The sequence below is a fragment of the Panthera onca genome, chromosome D1 (genome assembly GCF_046562875.1).
Source record: "Panthera onca isolate mPanOnc1 chromosome D1, mPanOnc1 haplotype 2, whole genome shotgun sequence".
Lineage (NCBI taxonomy): Eukaryota > Metazoa > Chordata > Mammalia > Carnivora > Felidae > Panthera > Panthera onca.
Genome location: NC_138348.1, coordinates 28737906 through 28755879, shown reverse-complemented (window position 1 = coordinate 28755879; position 17974 = coordinate 28737906). Strand labels below are relative to the sequence as shown.

The following is a 17974-nucleotide window of genomic DNA, read 5'->3' as shown; positions in this document are numbered from 1 at the left end:
AGAAATGGGAGAAAATTGAATTTTAAGGTGGGTATGTTACTAAAGGCGTTTTCTTCTCAACATGCAAGAAAACAGGAATACTTGTTAGAGGGTAAGAAATGCCAAAGAGCTATTTCATAAAGAAACAGACAGGAGGTTGCTGCCATCCAAGAATCAACCCTGTTATCAGTCAGTAATGTAAACAAACAAGGGCCACAAGTAAAAGGGCTTTAGAGGCACTATCCTGTAATCCTGAGGAATACAAACCGAGTTTTGTTTTTAGGGATGTGTTGCTTCATGCTTTTATTAAAATAGTCTAAACTTGTTTGGACAGTTCCTAAACTTGTCAGTGGCCAGGGAGTGACAATTGAAACAGAAAGGAGTTTTCAACTGTGGAGCTTCAGGGATTCTGTTCTCTGGAGTCATCTTGCTCACTCTCTCTCTCTGGCCATTCGGTTTTAAATAGAATCAGCATTAAATGTTGTCTTTGTTGTTGGTGGTGGTGGTGTTGTTAAGAGAATGTGAATGTTTCCCAAAGAACCACTAGAGGGCAGAGCTTTGTGATGTTCCGAAATTAATAATTGCTAAACCTGCCCAGATCTCCTACTCCTCCTCCCCCCCCCCCCCCCCCCCCCCCCCCCCCGCATTCCTCCTGATAGAAGAAAACTAGAGGCATGTATGGCAGGGCAGAGCTCAAGTATAGCTTGATACAGAGCAGTCCAGAAGGGGGCGCTCCAAGCTGAAAGGGATCTAGGTGGAGCCAAGGCTCAGAGACACCCACCCAATCTGCCCCACATCCTCCACTTTTTCTTAAACAAACCACACACTCCCCTCATGCGCCTGAAGCTACTTTCACTGCAGTCCTTCCCTTGACCAAGCCCCTGATGTTCATGTTACTATGATTTCATCTGCACAGAAAATACTGAGTGAGGGGCACCTGGCTATCCCAGTTGGTAGAGCATGAGACTCTTGGTCTCAAGGTCAGGAATTTAACCCCACAGCAGTGTGGAGCCTACTTTAAAAACTAAATAAATACTGGGGCGCTGAGTGGCTCAGTTAAGTGTCAGACTCTTGATTTCGGCTCAGGTCATGATCTCACGGTTCTTGAGTTCCAGCCCCACATTGTGGAGCCGCTTGGGATTCTCTCTCTCCTTTTCTCTCTGCCCCTCCCCCATGTGGTGTGCATGGTGTCTTCCTCTCTCTCTCTCTCTCTCTCTCTCTCTCTCTCTCTCTCTCTCTCTCAAAATAAATAAATAAACTATAAATAAATAAATACATCCATACGTACATATATATTGGGTGAAAAGGCCAAAATATCAGAAAAATCAACTCTGGGCCTAAAGCATCCCTTATTTTCAGCCCCCACTTAAAACTCTGTCTTCTGTTGGGCTGTTAGCCTGCAGCAACCAGAGTCAAAGTTGGAGGGAGCATCCTTAGAGCTGCTGTGATGTAGAGAAAAGGGGCCAGGAGAAATCCCCGGAGCAACTCTGAATCGGTGCAAGGCCACCACAGAGGGCTCCCACAAAACCCAGTCCCCTTGGCCTCTAAGACGCTTTCTCAGGCTGGAAGACAGAGGAATGTTTTCATGGTGCCCCAAGTCCCTTCACGGCCCCTGTCCCCTGCCTGAGGACCTGAACACAAAGGCTAGAGCTAATTACATCATCATCACCCACCCCTACAGTAAGGGCCCTCGTTAACCCATATCCAGTGTGTCTAACAGAGAGAAATCTGATCTCAGCTGAGGGTGTGGGAAGAGGCAATGGGAATTTTCTTTCTTTCCAACTCTGAGTTAGAGTCCCATTAATAATTACTGCCATTATGAAAGCAGGTAGCTGGGCAACTTATTAACTGTCTTAGTAAGGAAAGAGCTCCAAAGGAAAGAGCGTGGCCTTTAAGGCTATGCTAGGGCTCTGGAATTATCAGTGGATTTCAACAGTAATTCAGGGCAGGCTCTTCTGCTTGCTAGCCATTTCCCCCATGCCCTACCCTCAACACACACACACACACACACACACACACACACACACACACACAGAACTCTCAGAGCTTTCCATCAGGGCGGAATAAGCCTTGGAATCCACCCACTCCTGGCTCTGGTGCTTACTACCTGTATGACCCTGGGCAAATCAGTGAGACTATCAAAAATCTACTTCGGTAGGAAGGCTGTGAAGATCAATGAGAAAATACATGTAGAAAAGGACTTAAAAACTCAAAAGTACAATCATAACCATCCCTCCCCCATTGTACACATAAAAGCAGCCCCCCCAGTGACAGGATACACCGTAGGCTGTTTTGTTAAGTGGCCGCCTGGGGAGGGAACTGAAATAAGCTTTTTTTTACAAAAATGATATTTGTTACTCCTCCTAGTCTAACCGAAATCTGGGTTTAATGACCAATAACCAAACCATGTTCAAGCTCAAACTGCACAACATTTTCCTCTTTGCTGCCTCCAACAGACATTAACACCAACCCTGGTCTAATGCTGGCTGGTTTTTATTGTTGTTGCTGTTACTGTTTTAGGCCAAGTTCCCTGTTGGGATCTGCCAAGACGGAGTAAAGCCCTGGTGACCCCGTAGGGAGTGACCACAGGGCACTGGTTCGCTTCTGGTGGCTGAGAGTGCACCCTGTGGGGAGATATCAGCAAGTTAGACCATCACATGGCCAGGAAGGTGCAGGGCTACATGAGCACAGCAGCTAACACTGGATAAACACACCATCAGTGCTCAGATGTAATACCTAACACGGAGCAAAGAGAGTCTTCAGAAAGAGCCCAGGGTAGTACAAGGTTTATTTAAGATTTCCCTTCAGGGCCATCCTTATAATAACGCAGGCAGTGGTTTCTGTAAAAGCCGGATTAGATCATCCTACCCTGCCTTTTAGAAGTTTCCACAACAGATGGAGGGACACAGCCTTAGAGGAAAGCCCGGCTCACATCCGTCTGCGTTCATTATTGGCTCTGTTCTCTGAAATGCTATATGTTATCTTGAGCCTGTTTGTTTTTATCTGTCAGAGTGGTTTATTGTTAGGGAAATGTGGTGTCAGCTGTCTCTTCCCCACCATCAAAGCCGCTTCATTAAAGTTAATAGTGTTTGACTTGCAGAGATCTCTTACCGAGGTAACCCAAGAAAGCCCCTGCTGGCTGTTATTTTTCTGGCAATAAAGGCACCAAACGGACACAATAACTGCATGAATCTTTTAGGAAGAAGAAGAAATAAAAACCTACTGCATGACTCTATCTAGTAGCTGCTTAGTAAATGCACCTTGAATTCATGACGCTAATGCCACTCTTCGGTTTGGAACAGGGTAAAGACCTGAATGACCTGTGTCCTGAATCTGCCACGCAAGGCTCTGTGGCCTGTGGCTTACCACTTCCCCCAGTACGAATTTCAATCTATTAATCTCAGAAGTAAGAGGCGTAGAGTATAAGGAAGCTTTGTCTTTAAATTGGGGAAGCCTTTGAACAAAAGTAATGTTGCAATGAAGCCTCATGTACAAAGCAGATAAAAGCAAACTTTTTCTAGCTAAGGGGGAGAAACCAGAAGTCCCACCCTCTCAGTATATCTACCTCCCTCCATACCCCCTTCATCTAAACCCATCCTCATCCCTCCCCCAGGGGTCCTGAGCAACTTCTGTAGGCTGCCACCCCCACCACAGACTGCCTAGGACGTCATCTGAAATCCACTAGCCTAGAAGGACTTATCTTTAAGGTCTTGTCTGCTCAGAGTCTGGATTCTGTGATTAAGTAACTGGAGTCAGACCACACAAGGACAGTTTCTAATTAATGTCATACCTTCATGAAAGAGCCTCTGCTCAGTGCCGCACAACATGGAACAGTTTGGGTTTGGCTTCGTGTTCTGTCTTTCTACCTTGTGACCACTGCTTTCTATTGTGTGCTGTCAAGCCTCCCTTCCCCATTGGAGTGGTGGGTCTCCAGCAAGTTCCATCACCTCTGGGTCACTGTCACTTATTGCTAGTTAGTTCAGCTTCAGATGTCAACGTGACTCAATTTGACCCTCCTCACCTGCCTCCCCTGCAGGGCAGGCTGCATCTGGGAGTGTGACTCTTCAGCGTGCTTCCTCGCTCAATGGGCCACCCTCTTCTTTGGCCAGAAAACGAGCAAGAGAGCCGCACCCAACAGCCCTGCTCCATAATGTACACCTGACCACAGTAAACTAGGGGATCCTTGCCACATCAACCCGGCAGTGAGCCCCACAGCATCACCCCATCCTTCTCCAGTCCTCTCCTCTGCTCATTAAGCCAGGGGACACATCTGCAAGGCTGCTACCCAAGCAGGAGTCCAATAGGGAAGCTAATGCCAGTTTCCCCTTCTTGCAAGCAAGAAGGAATTTCTCCCCTCATTTAATTTGTTGAAGCAATTACCCCCCAGCCTCTGCCTCTCCCTTGCATAAAGGGGAGAAAATTATGGACACCACTGCGCCAAAAGACTACAGCCAAGAAGACTCTCTCTCTCCCTTCGCGCCGCCCCCCCCCCCCCCCCGCCCCATAACCTCCATAAAAGGCCCTCAGGATGACAGAAAAGGCTTGGGTCAATGACCAGAGGTAGGAGGACCAAGAAGGCTGCCCCACAGTAGGGGAGAGGAGAAGGGAGGGAATGGAGGGAAGGGCGGGGGCACGTTGTCATTGGCTTTCTTTAAAATGTTGCCTTTGCAACTACAGTTCTAGTTGCCAAATCCAATACCACGGAAAGAAATCCCACAAAACATCCTGTACACATGTAATACTAGGATATCTACCAGACTATATTTGTATTTATACATGCGGTTCAGACTTGGATGGGTACCAGCACGGTGCACCTGTGTAAAACTCTAAGGAATCCCAAACCACACATTTAGTTTTATTTTTTTGGCCCAAGTCTCTGAAGGAGAAAATAAAACTAGAGCAAAGAAAATCCTTCCTGCCTTCCTTCCTTCTTTCCTTCCTTCCTTCCTTCCCTCCCTCCCTCCCTCCTTCCTTCCTTCCTTCCTTCCTTCCTTCCTTCCTTCCCTCCTTCCTTCAAATCTGGTGTAACTCTTTCCTTACACCAGACAGGTGCTAGGCACTTGAGTGAGGCAATGGCAAATAAGACACATTCTCTGGGGGTGCCTGGGTGGCTCAGCCGGTTAAGCATCCCACTCATGATCTCGGCTCAGGTCATGATCTCACAGTTTGTGAGTTCGAGACCCACATCGGGCTCTGCGCTATCCTGCTTGAAATTCTGTCTCCCTTTTTCTCTGCCCCTCCCCTACTTGCTCTCTATCTCTGTGTGTGTGTGTCTCTCTCTCTCTCAAAATAAATAAATATTAAAAACAAAAAAACATGTTCTCTGCCTGGCCATGGTCACTCAAAACCACAGAAATAATTCCACTTGTATAACACTTTAGCATTACTTTTCCAGAGGCTTTTATACCTAATAGCTCATTAGGATCTTCACATTAACCACAAGATAGCTTTGGTAGATATAGTCACTGTTTTACAATGGAGAAAATAGAAACACAGAAAGGTTAAGTGACCTGTCTAGCCCCAAAGCTAGTTAAGTGCATCTGACTTCCGGTCTCAGGTTCTTTCTGTTTGACCAAACTCTACCCAAACATATCCTGTGATTTCCTTACAACTAACACTACAATGACTATACATTCCAGATTTTCCAGGGTCCTTTCGATGTTAAATATTCTGTTCCTTTGTCTTCCAATTTTTGCTTGTCAGACCTCTTAAACTAGTTTTGAAAATATAGTCACTTATACCAATTTTAGGGTTGAAAAATATAGCTATCGTGGGCTTTTTTTAGTTTAAATGGATTGAAGTTAGATTTAGACTTTATAGCATTAAGGCTATGCAAGAGTCACAGTTTTTCAATCAAATCATCCTTTGGTGTAGAAAATTATTTCACTACACACATTATTTAAGCTATTCTGAAAACGACTCTGACATTCTTTTTATTAATCTTTTTCCTGTTTCAAATCCTTCCATCAGGCATTTCTGTCAGTCTTCTGAAGGGTCCCATATGCACACTTCCAGTGCAGAAATGTGTTCTTTTTTGGTTCACTGGAATCTTTCAGAATGTCTGGTACTGAAACAGATTGGCTTTAATTAAAAGGCTATGATTTCTGTGAATTCCCATTAAGCTAGTGAAAGAAATCTGCATTTAAAAAATACAGTTAACACATTAAGACACAGTTGTACTGAAAAATGGTTCATGTTTTAAAACTACTTAAGCAGATGAAACTAAACTGCCTGTAATAAAAATATGCTCATTTTTAGTAAAATCCCTCACTTCTAAATAGAGGAGTTAGTTTAGTACATATGTGCCCAATTAGCCATAAAAACTCAACTAGACACGAACCATGCAATCCACCAATCTGCCTGTTGATGTTAAAACATAGATCCTATTAACAGGAATGTAATTTAAATGGTTAAAAAGTGATAAAGTGCATAACTATAATCTGATAGGGTCTGAAATATGATACTGCTATATACTGTTGACAAATCAGTTTTGAATTATGACTCCAGCAAAGTTTGAAATAGCTCAAGCATGTTAATTAGTGATCCACAAATTTAAGAACGGCATTATGTTATGTTATATGGTATATTCAGTCAAAGCTCTTTGCCACGAGCAAAAGCATAACCTCTAACATTCAGAGAGAAAAGCCATGTAAATCTTTTTGAATTCTAGGTCCTGGATACCATAGAAACACCTGACATAACTTTCCCTCACTCAACTTACTTATCCTTAAAATGTGACATAATTCAAGATAGGTTCTCAAGGAACAGTATTTCAGAGGACCCATGAAGTTCAGAGAAGTTCACTAGTTACTGGGGAAATGCACAAAGAGCAATCAATATAATCACTTCTTTCCACATCAGTGACCCTCAGACTATGTAGGGACACTCCCACATAGGCAGGGGAAAGCTGGTGATAACCAAGAACTGGGAGGAAGATATCTGAATCATTTATTATTAGCTTTATTAGAGATAAATGTGAGCTGATGTACCTTACTTTTTATTATAACACCCTATACATTTATGGGATGGGCTTGAGCCTACCAAGAAGATCCTGATGGCTCACCAATGAATGGGTGACCTTGTTTGAGAATCACTGAACTAGGTGCTTATAATATTAAAGGCTGGATTTCTTTGGTAAACATTTATAAATAAAATAAAATAGATTATTTTGGAAGACAAGCTAAACTCCCATCATCTAATTTAATTCTCTCATATTTTTTTGAAGTTTATTTATTTTGAGAAAAAGAGAAAGTGAGTGCGGAGGGACACAGAGAGCAGGAGGGAGAGAATCCCAAGCAGGCTCTGTGCCTGAACCCCATGCAGTGCTTGAACCCACAAACCATGAGATCATGGCTTGAGCCAAAACCAAGAGTTGGACGCTTAACCGACTGAGCCACCCAGGCTCCCCAACTGTCTCATCTTTTTAATTGGCCACAAAGCAGTTGCACTGCAGTCCCTTGATCATGCAATTCCAGTTATCTCCCATCCTTAGAATCAGCTCCTCAGGTCTAATACAGCCCTTGTTTGCTCTGCTTCAGCAAATTCCCTCTGTTTTAATATTCACTGGAAGAAACCATTCTCGAAATACCATGCCACCATCACAAATTTAGATAATGGCTAGGAATGGTATGCCCTGCCAGAGGACCTGGGCCCTGTCAAAATTACCAGATGAGATGCTGAATAATGTTCTAGCCGGTGTCCCTAAAATAACAAGTTTCTTGGAGGAAAGGGAGGAAATGAGTCATCAAACACTGGTAAATCAATCTATTTAGCTCATGTATGAACCATTGGGTAGGAAGACCTCCATTCAGAGTTCACGAAAGTTACCGTGGCTTTATATCAGTAATAAACCGTGAAATTCAAGAAAGAGATCCTCTCATTGCTGCCTTCCTAACTAAGGTTTTCATTTCTCCTTTCCATTTGCTGCCGCACCTCTCTAGAGTGGCACTGTATCTTGCCTGGACTATTGCAGTAGCCTCTTGGCTGGCCACTCCACCATGAGCCTCTCATCTTTCACGCTGCTGAAAAAGTGAATCTTCTAAAAGCCCCCCCTCTGATAAAATTACTCTCCTGATCAAAACTCTTGAATCATTGGTTACCAATGCCTGTCAACAGAATTAAGGTCACATTCCTTAGCCTGGGATTCAAGGCACTAGCCTCTTTTCAATGTTGTTTCCCACTTCACTCCAGGCAATCTGCAAGGCCCAGTCCTCTCTGTACAGACTCTCCTGCATTTGTTCCTGCGGCTCCCCCACATAGTGTACTATCCCCTGCCCCATTCCATCTCCTTATAACCCCTCTGAGTTGAAATCTTTCCCATGTGTAAAGCCTAAAAGAGAGAAATTCCATCTTTGCTATAAAAAGTGCAAAGAGCAGTGCCTGGCTTAAAAACTCAATAAATGTTTTCCGTTATTATTGTTGTTGCTGCTGCCATCGTGTGCCATGAAGTCTTTAATCTTCACAGATGGACTAACCCCTTGCTCCTAAGGGGGTTTTAAATGTAGCTCTCCTATGATATACCTAATTACTTTTTATGTCCTCCCATAGTTACTTAATTATACATTTCATCTCCTCTTATGGACTGTGAGCTTCTAAAACAGATCTTATTTCATTCACCTTTGTATCTTCCATGTCAGAATACAAGGCCTACACACAACTCTTCAAAGAAAAATGTTAAATATCGTATCATGCCACAAGGGGGCATGGTTGAGCTACCCAACCAGTCAGTTGAGTTACCAGTCAGTAATAAATTAGGTTTTAGAATTGAGAGGCTTTTTTCTCTTGAAAGTCTATTTGTAAATCTGTTTAAAGTAAATATATACGCATTAAGTATGATTACAAATCTATTCATGTTGACAGGGAAAGATAGCTATGATATAGTGAATTTTAAAAAGCAATAAGCAAAATAGAATATATATGATCCAATTTTTATATAACATCTAATCTTAAATATATGTGAGAGAAATAAAAGTCAGGAAGAATACTCACCAAAATGTTAATAGCTGTTATCTCTGGGGTGGGAGGGGAACAGAGAATGGGAATATGGAGGTCTTATTTTCTATTCTGTATCTTTCTGGATTTTTAAAATAACCGATAATACATATTAATTTTATAATCAAAAATACATAAATAAAGCCATTTACTTTAGGAAATCTCAAAGCAAAGTGTTTATTTTATTTCTCTTGTTACCTCATCTCCAGTCCCATCCTTGACATATTTAAAAGTAAATACTTTGGGAATTTTCTGATAAATTACAGCAAAGAATCCCAAACTCTCGTGGTACATGGTGCCCTTAGCGTCTCAGTAATTTTTTATGGCACCCCTTGGATGAAAGAAATACTTAACAGTTCCATTTAATAAGTGTTAAAATCCAAACAATTTACTAAGTATTTATGTCCTAACAATTGAGTGGCCATTTGAAAGAATAACACACGTAAATTGAAGAAAGAGCAGATTTTCTTTCTTAAATGGTCACAATTACTTCTTAATGGATGGTGTACACCTATTGGGCACTGTGTGACTTCTGACACTTTGGAATCAGATTGGAAACTGCTGCTCCCATCTCCTACTCTACCCTGATTTTCATTAGGCACTCAGTTTTTATCACAGCTGCACCAAAAACCCAGCTTCACAAAGATATGACACCATTGGAAGGAACGTAGCACAATCTCATGTTAAAACTATGAACAGCTCGAGCAAGTAGTTCTAGGGCATCCCACAAATGTCAAGTACAGTTGTGTTTCCCTTAAAAACTTAATATATCTCATGGCACCCTGCAAGTTTACTGCAGCACCCCAAGGCATCAAGGCATACAATGCGGGAACCAGTAAATTCAAAAGATAAAACTGATTCCCTATAAGGCTGGCAGAGGAAGAGAAACTCATTAAACTAGACTTGAAATTATTCCAACCTAATAACTCAGTCAAAACTATTTTGTTTTCTCTAAATCTAAGTCCTCAGGGAAGGAGAAAGGGTGGTGTGGGAAGCTGGGCTGAGCTCTGGACTCTGGTGGTCTCTCCCTGTCTCCACATTGCACCAAAGTCCTCTGCTAGTGTTGCCCCTACTCAAAACTAAGAACCAATAGCGGCCTCCAAAGCAGCATGTTCCTGGGCAACAGCTGAATTCTTGACCATGGTGTCTAGGCCTGGATCTCAAGCCAACCTACTACTCCCTGCTCCCCCCCCCACCCCCCACCCCGAAAGCTTTAGGCTTTGCAAGGATGTAGGAAAGCACAGCAAAGCCCCAATACTTATCTCTCAACTGCAGAGTTAGCGCCCGTCCATCCCCGGTGGGCTCCTGGGACCAAGCCAAGCCCCCCAGTAAAGTACAGAACTGTTGCTATCCAAATCCACTTGAAGTCTGGGTTAGAGAGTATTTTTTTCTCTAAAGTTTAATGAACTCAATTTCACATCTTGATTTAGTGAGATGGTTTGTCATTTTCTATTATCAACTCAAACATAACTAAAACAAACTTGAAAGGCATCTCCAACTTGTATGGAAATCCCATGCAGGGACTACTTTAAGAACTGAATCAAGATCACAGAGAAGTGGAAACAACACAAAGGTCCATAGGCACATAAATGGATAAAAAAATACAGTCTGTCCATACAATGGCGTATTATTTAGCCTTAAAAGTAAAAGAAATTCTGACCCATGCTACAGTGTAGATGAATTTTGAAGACATTATGCTAAGTGAAGTAAGCTAGCCACATAAAAGTGTATGATTCCACTTACATGAGGCCCCTAGAGTAGTCAAATTCATAAAGAGAAAATACAATGGTGGGCACCAGGGGTGGGTGGGGAGTGAGGAATATGGAGTCACTGTTTAGTGAGTATGGGGTTTCAGTTTGGGGAGTTGGAAAAGTTCTGGAGATGGATGGTGGTAATAGCTGCTCAATAATGTGAACATGCTGCACGTCACTGAATTGTATACTTAAAAGCTGAAATGCTAATTTTACATTTTGTATATAATTTCATTATTTTTTAGTCACAGCGATGACTTTCCAGGAAGGGAAGTCTTTGATTTAACTGGAATCATGTCCTTCAATGTCACTTGGAACAGCTTGCAGCAGACCTCGACATGAGTCAATTCGGATGATCCGGTATAAAACGCCTGCATGATGCCTCAAAACCCAAAGACCTGTTCCAAAGGAAACCATGTACAAGCAAGAGCTGTAGCAGAGCACCAGTAACAGAAAAGAGCTTCCACCTCCTCCAAGCCTTCAGAAGGAAGAGCGAAGTATTCCCAAGAAAATTCAAAATTTCCCCACGATTTCCCAACCTTACAGGCAGGAGTGTGAAATTCTCACTCGTGTTTCCTTCAAAGCTTATAATACACTTTCCCTATGCTATAAATTAGAGGCATGATGAAATAGGACCTACAAAAACTGCTTGAAGAGATAGGCAAATGCAAACTCACCTGGGTTCCAGAACACAGTGTCCTTCCTGGATGATGTTTCCTTGCTGTAATGTAGGACTAGGGTTGTTAAAGGTCCAAGGCACTAGGCTTGCTTCTTACTTGAAGTTTAGGGAGAAGGAGAGGGGGTTTCTGTGGACAACCTGGGAAATGCCGTATGATACATTCTCTCTAAAGGCTCAGAGAAGTCCTATAGAATAGAAATTTGAATTCCTCAGATCTTCACCCATTCATCATTTTTAAAATATGCCTAGCTCCTCCCCCTCTTGACTTCTCCATTTTGTAAGTGGCATCCAATCTCAAATGGTTAGTCTTTTTTACCTCTCCTTCTGTCCACACATTCCATCAGTCATCAAACTATAAATTTAGCTCCAGCCATACCTCTTCCATCACCCTTTTTTTCCTTGTCCCCTGCCATCATACTAGTTTAAATCCTTATGACTATCCCAATAGCCTACTCCCTGGTCTTCATATCTCTGTTTTCTTTCCTCTTAACAGCAAGTATCAGAAGAATGTTCCAGATCACAGTACTAAGCCTATCACAACTATGCTTAGAAACCTTCGGTGGCTCCCCATTACCTACCCCTTAGTCTGGCATGTGAAATTCTTTCAACCTGCCCTCCTATAGGCATCCCCACTACAGAGAACCTATCACTATAGTCAACTATTTTCCATTCCCTGAATGGACCTCAAGCTTTGCTATCACACCCTGCCTCCCTCCACTGCCATTTGTTCATCCTCAATCAGGTTTGAGCCTCCCTCCTTTCCCCCTTGTCTTTTCCAACTTTGAAGTTCAGCTCAAATGCTGAGACTTTGTGAAATCATTGATATTTTCCTTGAATTCTCCCAAACACCTTGATTATAGGAATCTCATAGTTCATAATACACTCAGCTTGGTATAGTATCATAAGTTCCAAAATGGTCAATAGTACAGTTGACCCTTGAGCAATACAGGAATTAGGGGTTCCAGCCTGTGAAGTCAAAATTCCATGTAAGCTTTACTGATAACATACAAACACCAGATTTTGTCAATGAACACATATTTTGTATGTTATGTTATGTATATATTATATATTATGTTCTTACAGTAAGGCAAGTAGAGAGAAAACATTATTAAAGAAGGGAAAATACATTTACAGTTCTGTATTATATTTACCGAAAAATATCCACATATATGTGAATCCACACAGTTCAAACCCCTATAGTTCAAAAGTCAACTATATATTAATGTATTACATATTGAAGGACTACAAACAACTTTGAATATCAAACTGTTCTATCATCTCTTAGTTTTCCTAAGTGCATAACACAATGCTTCATACATAAAAGCATTTAAAAAATGTTGAATAACAATTTAACACACACCATCAAATTCCTAAACCTCAGTTATACCCTTAAGCCAGTGATAGTCAATTTTCTTTTTTTCTTTCTTGCATCCCAGACCTTTTTTCTAATGAAATCTTTAAGAAAAAAATTTTTTTAAGTTTATTTATTTTTGAGACAGAGAGAGAGCATGAACAGGGGAGGGTCAGAGAGAGCAGGAGACACAGAATTGGAAGCAGGCTCCAGGCTCTGAGCCATCAGCCCAGAGCCCGACGCGGGGCTCGAACCCACGGACCGCGAGATCGTGACCTGAGCCGAAGTCGGACGCTTAACCGACTGAGCCACCCAGGCTCCCCCTAATGAAATCTTAGATGGAATCCCAATATATGTTTTATAAAGATTTATATGTGTTCTACATACAGAGTAAAGCACATATAAGTGACATCTCATTTTGTATACATTTATTTTAAATTAAAATGTATAACATTTCTTATTATTAAGTGAACTATGAGAATAGGAGGCTGTTTCAATGAATATAAAATTTTAAGTAGAGGGTCAGGAGCGGCCATTTGCAGTCAGCTATTTCTGTATCCAGCTTATTTCTGGTTTCACATGACTCTGAAAATTCTGACAGCTAAGCCTCAGTGTGCAATTTTATGTGAGTGGACATAGGCAGAGTAATGAATTCCATTTTTTTAAAGCTCTGATACAACCTGCTATATCTGTGACACGTTAAGAAAGCCATACACAGGAACTAAGAACCCAGACTCGATTTAAATCCTGGCTTTCCTATTTAACAGTGCAGACTTGGGGCACCTGGGTGGCTCTGTCAGTTAAGCATCTGACTTCAGCTCAGGTCATGATCTCACGGTTCATGGGTTTGAGGCCCACATTGGGCTCTATGCTGATGGCTCAGAGCCCGGAGCCTGCTTTGGATCCTGTACCTACCCCTCTCTCTCCCTCTCCTACTTGTGCTCTCTCTCTCTCTCTCTCTCAAAAACAGAAATAAATATTTTAAAAAAAAAAATTTTAACGGTGCAGACCTTAAGCAAGTTATTCAGCCTCAGATCTACAAACTGGAAATAATATAGTTCTTCCCTCATAAGGTTGTTCAAGAGTAAGATAGGTTGTACAAATTAATGCTGCAATAGTCTTCAGTGTGTTAAAATGCAGTACAGGATACACTGAATTTTTAATGTTTTATATATTGAACAGTTATTAAAGCATTTATATGTGTAAAGTATAAAGAATAGCAGTATAACAAAACCTATGTACCCACCCAGGTTAAGAAAATGACAATTACAATTTATATGCCCCTCCCTGATTCCATTCCTTGTCCATTCCCCATGAAGGAACTGTTACCTTCTCCATATTTTATCTTTAATTTTTGTTTAGCACTAACCCTATGACTATGCACCAGGTTCTGTTCTATGTACTTTCCAAAACGTCCACATCTCGACCTCCCAACAACCCCACGAAGTGGAGAACATTATTATCTGCATCCTGCAGATGCGGAGTGTGGCACAGGGAAGTATGATAGTGTGCTCACAGTTTATAAGTGGAGCTGCCAGGATTTGAACCCAGGCAGTGAGCCTCCAGAGTCTACATTCTTGGACACACTCAGGCTTGAAACACAGCGCTAAGGGCATTCTCATCCTTCGTACTTGAACGAACACTTACTAAATACCCACCACGTGCCAGGCACCATGCTCAGCACTGAGGAACTTAAGAAGCTTCTCGCTCTGGCACCCGACAGTTCCCAGAACATTGGTTCCTCCCACAGCTGCGGTTCCGGCTCTGCCCATTAAACATGCAGGCCCGCTAGGCAGCCTGTAAGCCCCTGGGAGCCGCATGGGGCCTTGAGGAAAGGCAAGCAGGCCCAGCCACTTCACCTTGGTGTTGGCCCCGTGGTTCTCTGCAACAATCAATCCCCAAGGAACCACGGGAAATTCCGAACTTTCTGCCCCCACTCCCAGCCTCTTCCTCATCAAGGCTTCCTCTGAGAAGTGAACCACGTAGGAATCTGCAGGAATCCACGGCCTTTGCCAGCAAGCAGGCCCGTTGCAGCCTTGTAGCCCAGCCCACAAGGAAAGACCTCTGCTTTAGCGCATGTCACCCCCCTAATTATTCCCTGTGCCTGGAGTCCAACAATAACAGAGCATCTTTCATGAGCCTCTCCCACCACGAACCTTGGAGCCTCATGCGTACAGCCAAGCACTGGGAAGTGCTAAAGGGTCAGGGGGGTTGTGCGGCCAGCAGTCCCAGGCCTCTGGGGGAGAATCCCAGCCACTCTCTAGTCCAAAATCCAGCCCCAGAAAAACTGCCTGAGGCCCCATCTGCCTCCAGGGCCCACTTCCTGGGGCTGGCCTGGGTGGGGCCCCAAGAAGGGCCAGCAGATCAGAAAGCAGCTGCACCCAAGTCACCAAGGGGAAAAAGGGGTGGGGAACAGGAGACTAAAGATGTTTCCTCCAGGGTCACATTTCAGCAAGTGCTCCCAAGGCTACACTATACTACAAAGATTGGGTTTTCAGTAAATTTAGTCACTAAATACCAGTCCTGGCAGACTCTGGGAGTGGGGGATATGGCTCTGGGATAGAACAGCAAGTAAAACAGCAATGTCCCCTACATTACCGAGGTGAGGGGCCAGGAATAATCAATTAATAATTTCAGATCCTGGTTAGTGCTTTGAAAAACACAAAATATCCTTGTCCAAGCATGTGGGTGGGCACGTAAATGGATATGAGCTAAGATCTAAATAAGGAGGAGCTAGCAAAGCAAAGGCAAGGGAAAAGCATTCCAGGCAGAGAGAACAGAAGTGCAAGACCCTGAGGCCTCTGATTAAATACTCATTAGGGGGTTAAAAAAATGATGAAAAACTAGTGCTTTCAAAATTCTAGTACAGGGTAGTTATTTCCTTAAGAGTATAAAGATCAAAGAACTATGTTGGAAAAAAAAAATTGTCCCTGGCTTTAAATGAAGACGCAAAAAGAATGTGTGTGAATATATATTTACATTTATGTGTCTCACAAGGATCTTTTTAAAAAGCCTTTCATGTCTATCCTTTAAACTTTTGTAATATAGGTTGAAAGCATGATACAATCTTTAACTTCCAGCTCGTGCACTGAAAGATCTTTCTCCTAGAACTAATGAAGACATCCGTTCTGTCGGGATGTAATCTACCTCCCTTGTTCCAGAATTTGAAGTAAGAATGCCATGTACCCCTAATTGCAACTATGTAAAAAAAAAAAAAATACGTGTGCGCATGGATTAAGTCGGTGGGAGTACAGGAAGGGGTGGCGGTTGTTTTTCAAAATTCCTGTTTTGTTATTAAAACTGGGAAGAAAAGAATACATTGTGCATAACTGTGCAATCTTCCTGTCTTCAGTGTTAATAAATGTGGTTTTTACTGCTGTTAATATCCCATTTCCAACATCACTACCACTTACATCCTCTCCCAACTACAAATAGAGTTGAAAAGTGCACGAGGTATTCACAAACCCTTGTTAACAGTTGAGTGCGTCTGCTCACGTGCAACCCATGTGCACCCTTCTTTCTCTCTGTGGACGGAATTTCTTGGGGATCCTTCGGGCCCCTAGCCATATTTCTCCCTAGGCTCTTATTAAAACCAGGTGTGCAGGAGGCGGGCGTTCTGGACAGATAAGGCATCGCTTGGCCCAAAACTCCCCCTTCCGGTGTGTTTTCTACAAGGGATTCGTGAGCTGAGCAAAGAGAAAGCGGGCAGCTCGTCCTGGCCGGGCAAACGGGGCGTACTTGTCAAGGAAGACACGCAGCCTGTCTGTGCCAGGGCCAAGTGTGTAAGGGCAAAAAGTGAGGCCGGGGTCGGGGGACGCTGCGCCCCGGCCCCAGGAGTGTGGTCCGCGCGCTGGGGAAGCCTCCGCACCACAGCTCGCCCTGCGGCGGAAGAGAAGGCGCGGAAGCGCAGCCGCGAAGCCGCCTCGGATCTGAGCTTGAAAGCCGGGAGCGCGGAGGAGCCGGAGGAGCCGCAGAGCTCGCTCGCCGCCGGCTTCCGGAACGTCCGCGGGGCACCTGGCGCTTACCGTGGGCGGCCGATGGCGCTCGCGTCTCCCGGGAGAGGGTGGGCCCGGCGCGGGGCGCGGGGCGCGGCGGCCCGAACGCTGAGTGCGCCCGCCAAGCACGCGGCAGCCCGGCGCCCGGATTCTGAGCTGCGGTCGGGAGACTCGGGGCTGCGCGGCGCGGGCCTCTCAGCCCGCGACCTTCGACCCGCCGTCGGGACTGGGCCGGCGAGGACCGCGCCCCCTCTCAAGCGCGCAGTGAAAGTCCTGGGAGACTTTACCCCTCTCGGCCTGAACCCCGACTCCCGGCCCAGCCCGTGAGGGGGTGGGCGGTCGGCTATTTGTGCGGGTCAGAGATCCGAGTGTGGGCGCCTTAATCAGACTCTAGAGCTACTCAAAGTAGAGACCGCGGGCCTAAAAGAAAGAAAGAAAGGGGAGCGTTATTAGGTTACAAGCAGTTAAGGGGCAGAGAACAGGGACTCCCAAAACTATGGTTCCAAATTTTGAGCGGCCATTTCCTCTTCCTGGGACCAAAGGGCAAGCCGACTTGTTTTTTCCTTTTCTCTAATTACTGTTTTTAAAAGCCCTTTCCGAGGCTCTGTGTAGCTTCCAGCGCGACAGCTTTGCTGTCTAAAGGGGTTGCATGAATTTTCAGTAACCCCAGGAAACAGTCGGTCAGACGGTTAGAAGGCCTAACTTCCCAAACGTTTGCCCGCACACTCAGCTCCATGAAAACCACTCCAGACTGGACCACCAGCGTGCCTTCTGGCCTTGTTGCCCTGTTTGATGGGGAAAAGTTTTCTCAGCCTCACCGCGCCCTCCCCCCCCCCCCCCCCCCGAGATCCTGTGACAGCTAACAAGAGAATTCTAGAGATGTTTTCAGATTCAAGCAACCCTAGTAATTCCTGGCGAAACATTATCTAAAGCCGATTTGTCAAATCGTGGTCCAGGGACTACCTGGATCAGATTTCCAGAGATCCTCACTACAGATTCAGTATTTAGGGCCTACGTTATAACTGACCAGTTAGATTAAGAATGATGAGGCCCAGGAATCTGCATTTTAACAAGCTTGTCTTGTGAGATTTCTGCTCATTAAGGCTTGAGAATTAATAGATTTGGCCCTTTATTTGACATTTCTGAAATGATGCTTGTTTCTTCCATCTGGAGGCCTCCCTCAAAATTCTCAACAGTGTTAAACATTCTTTTTTTTGTTGAGTGTAGG

General features: G+C 43.9%; 1 protein-coding gene across 2 annotated transcripts in view; it reads right to left on the bottom strand.

Annotated features, from left to right (window-relative positions):
* LOC144612948 (uncharacterized) overlaps window positions 1–16892 on the bottom strand; it is a 131908-nt gene extending 115016 nt beyond the window's left edge. For both annotated transcript variants that reach the window (XR_013550172.2, XM_078433353.2), the window contains exons 1-2: window positions 16777–16892; window positions 11399–11585 (exon numbers count right to left, since the gene is read on the bottom strand). The gene's annotated coding sequence lies outside the window, so the exon portion shown is untranslated. The remainder of the gene's footprint in view (window positions 1–11398; window positions 11586–16776) is intronic.
* Between the last annotated feature and the right edge of the window lie 1082 nt (window positions 16893–17974).